This window comes from Sinocyclocheilus anshuiensis, unplaced genomic scaffold (assembly GCF_001515605.1).
Source record: "Sinocyclocheilus anshuiensis isolate Anshui unplaced genomic scaffold, SAMN03320099.WGS_v1.1 scaffold28, whole genome shotgun sequence".
NCBI lineage: Eukaryota > Metazoa > Chordata > Actinopteri > Cypriniformes > Cyprinidae > Sinocyclocheilus > Sinocyclocheilus anshuiensis.
Window position 1 is genome coordinate 947,076 of NW_015555724.1, and position 8,803 is coordinate 955,878.

Here is an 8,803-nt window from a genome sequence, read left to right on the forward strand (position 1 = left end):
ATGCCTTGTTTAGATTCTCCTCCATAAATTATTTTCTTTGTGCAGTAACACCAAACAGATGTAGACCTTCACCGAGTCATCAGATTAATTATGTGTCTAGTCTCAGAAGTCTAGCCTTTAACTTGCTCGTACTTCATTTAGATTTTAGGTTGAAAGCCCTCAAATTATCCATCTACAAGCAATAATGACCTAATTACTAGTACTCATCCTTAGGGTTTGGGATTTGAGCAAACCACTAACCTCATTTATTCAATTTTGGAACTTAACTCTTCCCAGCAATTGTTTGTGCTGTAGATATGAATTTCTAGGTGAAAACTTGCTAAATCTAATAGACTTACACTGATTGGATCAGAGACCTATATTTGTTTCGACTTGGGGCAGTAAGTAAGCAGTCCCCCAAAACACCCACACGCATCCTATCAACCTATTTTTGTACAGACAAGCATCGTTCTAGATGATAAAGATTTAGATCTAAATAAAATCTAGTTAAATCTGACTTTCTAAAACCTATAGTGCAATGCATTTTAGAGCAGAACCACAGGGCTGTGCTAGGGATTCTAGAGAATACTGCTTTCTTTTTAAATGACTTCACTACCAACGAATGTTCTTTTCACATTAGTTAAGCTGTGAAATCTGCTATCTGGCCAGGATCTGGGAGTGCTCCTTAAATCAATCTAGAAAAGGAGAAATGCTTAAATTTAGTTGGGACAATATAAGTGTGATTGTAAATCTATTAATGTGGAGATAGAAACTATATTGTATACGCAGCTAAATTTGAAGATGTGGGGCATTTGTAAACAGGGCTAATAAATTATGGAGATATTAAATGTACTGTATGTACACTGTTCAAAATTCAGGGGCTGAATTTTCAGCAGTCATTAATTCAGTCTTCAGTGTCACATGATCATTTAAAAATCATTCTAATATGCTGATTTGATTTACATATTATTGTTATTATTAAATTTATTTTAAGTAGAAACCTCTTGTAACATTATAAATGTCTTTGATTACTTTTTGATAATTTGAATGAGTCATGTTAATAGATGTATATTAATTTCTAAAAAAAAACCTTACTGAACGGTAGTGTGTATATATATCTATAAATGATTGAATGAATACCAATTCTTATATAGACTCCCTTGACGTTTTACTTGTTGCATTTATTCATTCTTTAAAAGTTGTTATCTTCACTTATGGAGTGTAGAATGATTATCAGAACTGCTTGTGTTGATGGATGTCAGATTTAGTATGGCACAGAGGCAGGATAAAGCTGCGGTTGATGTTTTTGCTCAACATAGAGAAATAAACTAAAACATCTGCCCTGGAATCTATGCACTTAAAGAAATAAGATCACAATAAGGCGCATAACCTTGGGGACATATACATGCTGTGTTACAGATCAGTATGTTACTGATTTTCATAGCATAGTAACCTATATGAATCCTATATACTCTGCATCTTTCAAGGCATAATGGCAGATTGAAGGAGTAAAATAGAAATTATTTTAAAAAGTTACACCCTTCACCTTAAGGCTCTGTGTCACGGAGCAACCCCATGCAATCAATGTACTTTTTTAAGTGGGTGTTCAGTGAGTGTTGGTGTGTAGCTGATAGAATTATAAAAACTCAACACTCAAAGAGAGGAACAGTTTTCCATTTAAAGCTATACAATCACATACTCAGAAACACCTCAAACAGTTGTACATCAACAGATAAGTGGGTATATTTATAATGCTATCTTTGTATTTGTCCTTCGAGTCATGTTCAAGAGCATTCTCCCTCACCTTATTAGGAGACATATTACATAAAAGTTTTGTTTTCAGTTTTAGATGGCTTCTTTCAGAGCAAAATATGTTTGTAGTTCACAACATTTGTTTTCTTTGGTTGCTTCCTGTGAGCTATGATTTCCCAACAGTCTTTCCCTGTCTTTTCTATCATCTGACATTTTTTTGGTTTCGTGAAAGAAAAACAAGTCCTACTGCAGTATGTTTATTTTTTTGTGAGTTCCAGATCTTTGCTTGAAGTCTGTCAATACAATGAATCCAACTTGCTTTAAGTCTGTCAGAAAAATAAATACTTTTATAAGAACTTTTATAAGATGTCCTCGCCTTTTCTGGGCCTGTATTTGGTTTAGAAAACCATAGAGAATGATCAAGGAACCAAGCCATTTTCATTTTCCCAGACTGGTTTGGATGAAGGGACACTGGATTTTCTCAACCAGTTGGCATTTATAACTCCATAAGACTGGGCAGAATCACAGAGGTCATAGTGGTTGAGTGTACCCTTAACCACTGCTTTTTAAATTCCCACAGACAACACGGGCTGCTCCCTGTCCAGACAGAGCACGCTTTGCTGAATGACACATTATACTGTTGCAGTAGGGTATCTATTCATATAGCAATGATTTAGATAACATTTTATTCCTAAAAACACGGTGAAAGACTTTTTTTCTGGCTGTTGACAGATTCATGAAGTGATAAAATAAGATATTAAAAATGCCCTCTGTAAAACCTTTAACTCTAATATGTCAACATAATGAAACAAGAATTTTGAGCTTGTTTCTATCCATTGATCAAATTTATTTTCTGGAAATGCATGCAAATTAGTGCACTTAATTCAATATTTTACACATTTAAACATGCCATTTCAGAACACTTGAAATACAAAACAATTGCCGTAATGTAGCTACTGTGAATTAGTCAACTAGGGAAGTATGGTGATAGTTAAATTTGCCTGTGGTGGAAAAAATTAAATAAATAAAAACGGTTGAAAACTTAAATAAACACTAGCTAATTATCTAAATAAATAAATATGAACCAACTTAAAAAAATAATATTTTTTCTAATAACAAGCCACTTTTTTCAAATGATCCTTTATTTCAGTTATTTGTCACTGACCCTAAAACAAACGACAGAAATTAAGAGAGAAGCAGATCTTCAAACACTACTAAACAGATTACAAAAATTTGGAGTCTCAAATCAGTTTTAAACCTGTGAACGACATTGCCTGGTGACGTCTTTTGAGAAAGCCAATCAGATTAAACTGTGGTAATGTACCGCCCGCCCATTGCTGCCAAAAGTAGGGGGAGTGAAGCAAAGTACTGTTCTTTCTTAACCGCCTTGCTCTTTCAGTAAAATGCAGAGGGATAAATTCAACATAAACGGAAAGTTTTACTTTATTGCCTTGTGGACTATTCTCATCTGATACGTGACTGTTTACTCGTAAGAGAATTATTAACGTTGGATTGTTTTCCTCCCCCTCTGCTGCTCCATAGTGTGGGATCCTCCGTCCTTCTCGCGTTAGCGCCTTTCTGCTGCTGCAGTATGAACGGACACTCAGGCGGACTGATCTAGTACACGCGTATTTCGGTTCAAATGTTTTCCGCTGGTTTGGGATTTTGGGAACGACTTCAAGACGGACACGTGGAATAATAAATAATGTAATTGATTTAAAAATAGTTCCGGGAAAGTGAACAAGCAAAGCGTGTCCTAGTTTATTATAGGATCCATGAAATAAAGGTAAGCACCTACTGCGGTGATTGTTGTTCATAAACGGATACGTTAGTTTGCTGACTGAGTGACTGGTGGTGTGAAGTCCGACTCGGCGAACCGGTTCTTTTGAACAGTTCGTTTTAAAGAACGGGGTCAAAAACCGATTCATTGGTTTTCACGTCATAATGCTTTAAAACGTTCCATATATTGCTGTCAATGAAGTTTTATTAATAAGAGTGTTTATTGTAATCATGTGTCCCAGTTCAGCCACGATTCAGCTCATAATAACAAATAGATTTAGAACCTAAACATATTTTGCACTTGCATTAAACTAAATTCATATTCATCTATGGCACACAAAAAAAAAAGGTTTTGCACGTTTTAATGAACGTTTGTTCACTAAAAGCAACTGTTTCTTATATATGAGGACAAAACTGTTAAACATTTCCCCAGAACGTTTTATTAACGTTTCTGCGATTCAGCTGTTAAAGTAATTTCATCCCATCTGTCAAATCCTCGGTTCACCCCACATGCTCATAGTATCAGATCAGTCATCTGTTGTCGGTTCATTATGTATCGGGCATGTTTGAAATGAACTCTTCTCGGTTCATTGAGTTGTTGATTGGTCCAATTCAGTCCGATTCATGAGAGAATCGTTCAGACCGGTTTTGTGTAGCGGTTCTACAGATTCATTTAAAGGGGTCATATGATGCGATTTCAATTTTTCCTTTCTCTTTTGAGTGTTACACGACCCAAAAGAACTGACAAACTTCGCTATCACTCACAAACAGATCGCAAACATTGAGTAACGTTACGATACTTATGCTCTATCAAACTCTTTTACGGAGATAAATAGTTAAATCTTCTGACACACTGACCAACATTAAGATGAAAAAAACTGTCGTGATTTATTAAGTTTCAACGGCTGACAAGCGTTTCGTTTTATAACGAGATTTGAAATGACTCTCGTTCACATTCCTGCGAATCTAGACGCATGTTTGTTTACATTTTATGATAACATTCATATTGAAGTAATTCACCCATAAATAAAAATGCCCCCTTAATTTACTCGTCCTCATGTAGTTGCAAATATATATTACTTTATTTCTCCTGTGGAACACAAAAAAATGTATGCTGTTTGACAGCCTGAGTCACCATTCACATCCATTGCATCTTTTCCATACAGTGAAAATGAACATAATTATAAAAAAAAAGAAAAAAGTATGGTGACCCATACTCGGAATTAGTGCTCTGCATTTAACCCATTAGACATAATTTTGTCATTATGTCTGACATATCTTGTTAACAGAAGAATGTATAGCTTGAATCAACATGATGCGAGTGAGTAAATGGGGGATTTTCATTTTGATGTGAATTTATTTCTTTAATAAGTAATTAGTCAGCTGTTTGTGTACATTGACACGTGGAACTATTTCAGTGCACATTAACTCATCTGTAGAACATTTGTTAGTGTTACTTAATAGTGTAATAGTGTTATTGCTTGTGTAAGTTGGACATATTTCTCCCTACCAGAGAGATTTACAAAAACAACAAAAGATGGTTTATTGTTTGTGAAATTTGAAATATGATATTTAGTGAATTATATGTTTTAGACTGCCGCATTCCATGCAGGATTCCTCTGGTTCTTTAGGCAGAAATATGTGTTATGTATGTCCTTAATGAACTAACCCATTAGTGAAGGTTACTGTTGCTTCATCGCCTGTGTTTCTGATAATCTCATCATGCTGTGATGTTTGCCCATGACTAATCATAAAATGATGTAAAACTGTAAGTCTGACGTCTGTCTGACCCCTATTTCCATATAAGACCTTTTTCCCATACCATGAAGACCCTCTATGTAGTAAAAATGTTTTTTATTGTTTTGATCTTTGATGTTTAACACAGACTCATTGCAGTCATGCTGTTTACGTGCAATTAGTAAAGAAGTTAGTTCTTTTGACTGATTTACTATTTCAATATGGATTGTCTTATGGTAACATTATAATGGCTTATTGTTATTGAGAAGATCATAATGTTGGAAATATTATCCTGAAGGATGCTTTTTGTGCCATAAACCGTCCTTGTGTCTTTGTTCCTGTCAGGTCAGTGAAAAACCAGAGCGAGGAAGACTCTTTTTGCTGACTCAGCTCAAGCCAGTTGATTATTTTGGCATTTATGCCAGGCTTGGATTAGATTAGATATTTGACTTTCTAACAACAGCTATCAATGGGGGAGAGAGAGGTGGCTTGTTTTTTTGACCTGGGAGCCAGACATGAAAAGACTGTGGGGTAGATCTACTCAACTGTGACCGGTTAAACGAAAGTTAAGTGACATTTACCAGTAAGAAGACCCAATAGTTTTCCATTTTGGAGGTCCAGCGTGACTTATTTAAAACGGAGTTCTCCTTTGCAAGCTGGCAGACAGTGAAAGATCATGCTGTGGGCACTGAGTTGGCCTTAAAAGGAGATGTCTGCAACTTTTGGCTATATTGTTTAGGCAGCGGCACTGCAGGGATTTATTGCCAACATTTTTGATTTTCAAATTGTGCACCGGCTTTGCCAGAGGTTGTAACGGAAAAGTCACGGAAGTGGAATTAAAGTGATCGGTTGACTCCAGGGAAAGCACACATACTCGTGAATGTAGAGACGGAGCAAGTAAGTTCTGTTTATGTCTGTTCATGTCTTATATTTGAATGTTTTCTATTAATTTGAATTGTCTTTAATGCATTTAGAAAGTGGTTTTACGTGTTTAATTTATGAAGATGATTAAGAAAGATTTTACTTATCAATTATGAAATAAATAAAAAAAAAAAAATATATATATATATACAGTATATGTTTTTATTATTGATAGGTAGATAGAAACTGCTAGTCATTTGCTAGTCAGGTGAGAAATGTTTTACAATTTGACAGCTATAAAAATAATCTGAATAATTTTTTTGCTAAAAAAGCAACATCGTTTGCTCTTGATGTACATTGTGCTTAATTATTATTTTTTTCCTTAAATATTACCAATTTTTTTCAAAGTTGTGAATTTGGTATGGTTATATACAGAATTTGGGAAGTAGAGTAATCAGGCATATTTTCTTCTATTTCTTTCTTGTTAACTTTAATTTCATCTATGTGCTATCAGAGATAGCTTAAGCCTTAGTGCAGCTCTTATCGCTTTTTATGGATGCAAACGATGTGTTCATGCTTTTTTTTAAACTCATGTAAATCTGGATCACTTAGCACATGGCCTAATGTATCATACATTTTATATGCATATGGGTGTGGGAAGATGGAAGTGGTTGTCTTCAGATTGGCAGGGGACTCTTGGACCTCTAATGGAGAGAACAGCCTCTGCAGCAGCTTATTTAATTAAACTTGTTTTAAATCAGGAGAACTGTGGAAGCACTTCCCCTAGCTCACTGCTCAACACTGCGTCTGTTGACTTTTGAACATCGCTGGAATCTAATGAGTCACGTAAGGTGCCAGAGACGTTAGTCTGGCATGTTTTCCTGTGACTGTTTGAGATCAGTTTGAAAATGTTTGCCTGCATACTGTTGGAATCATGGGAAACATGGAAGCTTTTTTTGCTTTATGACCTAATGCTCATGTTATGAGCAAAAGCCTTTGAGAAATAGATAATAAAAAAGTGAAGTAGTTCCTACTGAAATGTCAGATTTCTTTGAAAAGGATGTTTGTTCAGGAATGAGGAATGTGTGGTTGTGTTTTTCAAAAGAACTCTGAACCAATGATAATCAATCAGTGTCACCGAAGTCTTTTTCGCTTTTAAGGAACCTGTCATTTTTCCTTAGCTTTTTTAATGTTAAAATCCAGACCAGCTCTACATAGCAATTATTCTCAGTGGCTTGGTTTTGACTAAACTGTCTGTCCAATCAATGGCAGTGTTTGGGAAACCTGTTTGGAAAGAATTCTTATTTATGCAGTTCTGTTTAGTGCAGCTTGTGGTGCAAAAATTGCACACTGCTACTTTAACCTTGACTCTTTTTATCTGTGCAAGCGTGTCTTCAATGACATCATCCAATTATGCTGTACTGCATTAAGCTCAGGCGAAGTGTGTCGGATGATACTGTCGAATAGCATGTGATCATTCCCTAAAAGCTTTTGCAAAAACACTTTTCCTCAATCTGCAGAACTCTCTGACCTGTATAAAATCCAATGAGATCAGGGGTTGGAGACTAGATTGGACATCTGATGCTGTTATCATAAGTTTGGGAAAGATGATGTAATGCATGCATGCACACACAGCATATTCCAGACAGGACATTAGCTGTTCTTTAGCTTCATGCTGCTCATTGTCTATACACTGCATTAGGTCTTATGTGGTTCCCAAATGCTAACATTAGAATAAATTTCATTGTTTACCACCTCAGCGTCCAATTTTTGTCAATTTTGGACTTGTCCCAATGTCCTTTTGCTGCCTTATAGTTCCCTAACTAGCTTGCCGTTTGTCTTTTAAAAGGATAGTTCTTACTCGAATTCATGTCATTCAAAACCCATATGACATTTACTTTCATGGAACCTATAAAGTTATCTGTATCCAACTTGCTCTTTTCTGTATAAGCCTGTTTCCACCATGGAATAAAAAATAAAGGCAACAGCAACTTTTATCTCAATTTCCTTGCAAGAAAAAAGTCAGAATTATGAAATATAAACTTGCCATTGTGAGGAAAAACATTTTAGAATTGTGATTTGTGAGAGAAAAAGTTGCAGTTGCCTTTTTATTTTTAATTCCATGGCAGAAACAAAAACCATAATTGCGAGATGTAAACTCAACTCAGAATTGTGAGAAAAAGTCAAAATTGCGAAATGTAAACTCTCAAGTATGAATTTATAACTTGCAACTGCAAGATATAAACTTGAGAAAAAAAATCTGAATTGTGAGATAAAGTCACAATTGCCAGGAAGATTTTATATATTTATATATATGTATTAGGCATGGGACGATAACCGGTTTCAAGGTATACCGCGGTTTGGAAAAGTCACGGTTTCAAAACCACTAAAATTCTCTGTTATACCGTTCCTGCGGTATGCGCAGTTTTTTTACGTGTCGTCAAAGACGGAAAGTGCAGGACTATGGAGTCAATACAATGCCACATATATATGCAAAATAATAAAGTTTTGCAAATGAAAATAAAAGTATTGAGAAAAAATAAATGTGTTTTTTGCAAACAAAAATAAAGAATTGCAAAATATAAATGAAACCGCACAAAAGCAATGATTTTGCAATACATATTTTCCATGGCCATATCTAGTAATTTATTTGCAACGCTGCTTTTATTTTGCGTTTCAGTCAAGTTTGAGCTTG

At 35.2% G+C, this 8,803-nt stretch overlaps 1 protein-coding gene across 2 annotated transcripts in view; it reads left to right on the forward strand.

Moving 5' to 3' along the window:
- Positions 1-8,803, forward strand: part of LOC107672585 (protein-methionine sulfoxide oxidase mical3a-like) — a 94,361-nt gene that overhangs the window by 21,319 nt on the left and 64,239 nt on the right. For both annotated transcript variants that reach the window (XM_016465836.1, XM_016465837.1), the window contains one exon: positions 5,593-6,144. The gene's annotated coding sequence lies outside the window, so the exon portion shown is untranslated. Of the gene's footprint in view, positions 1-5,592; positions 6,145-8,803 lie in introns of those variants that run through there.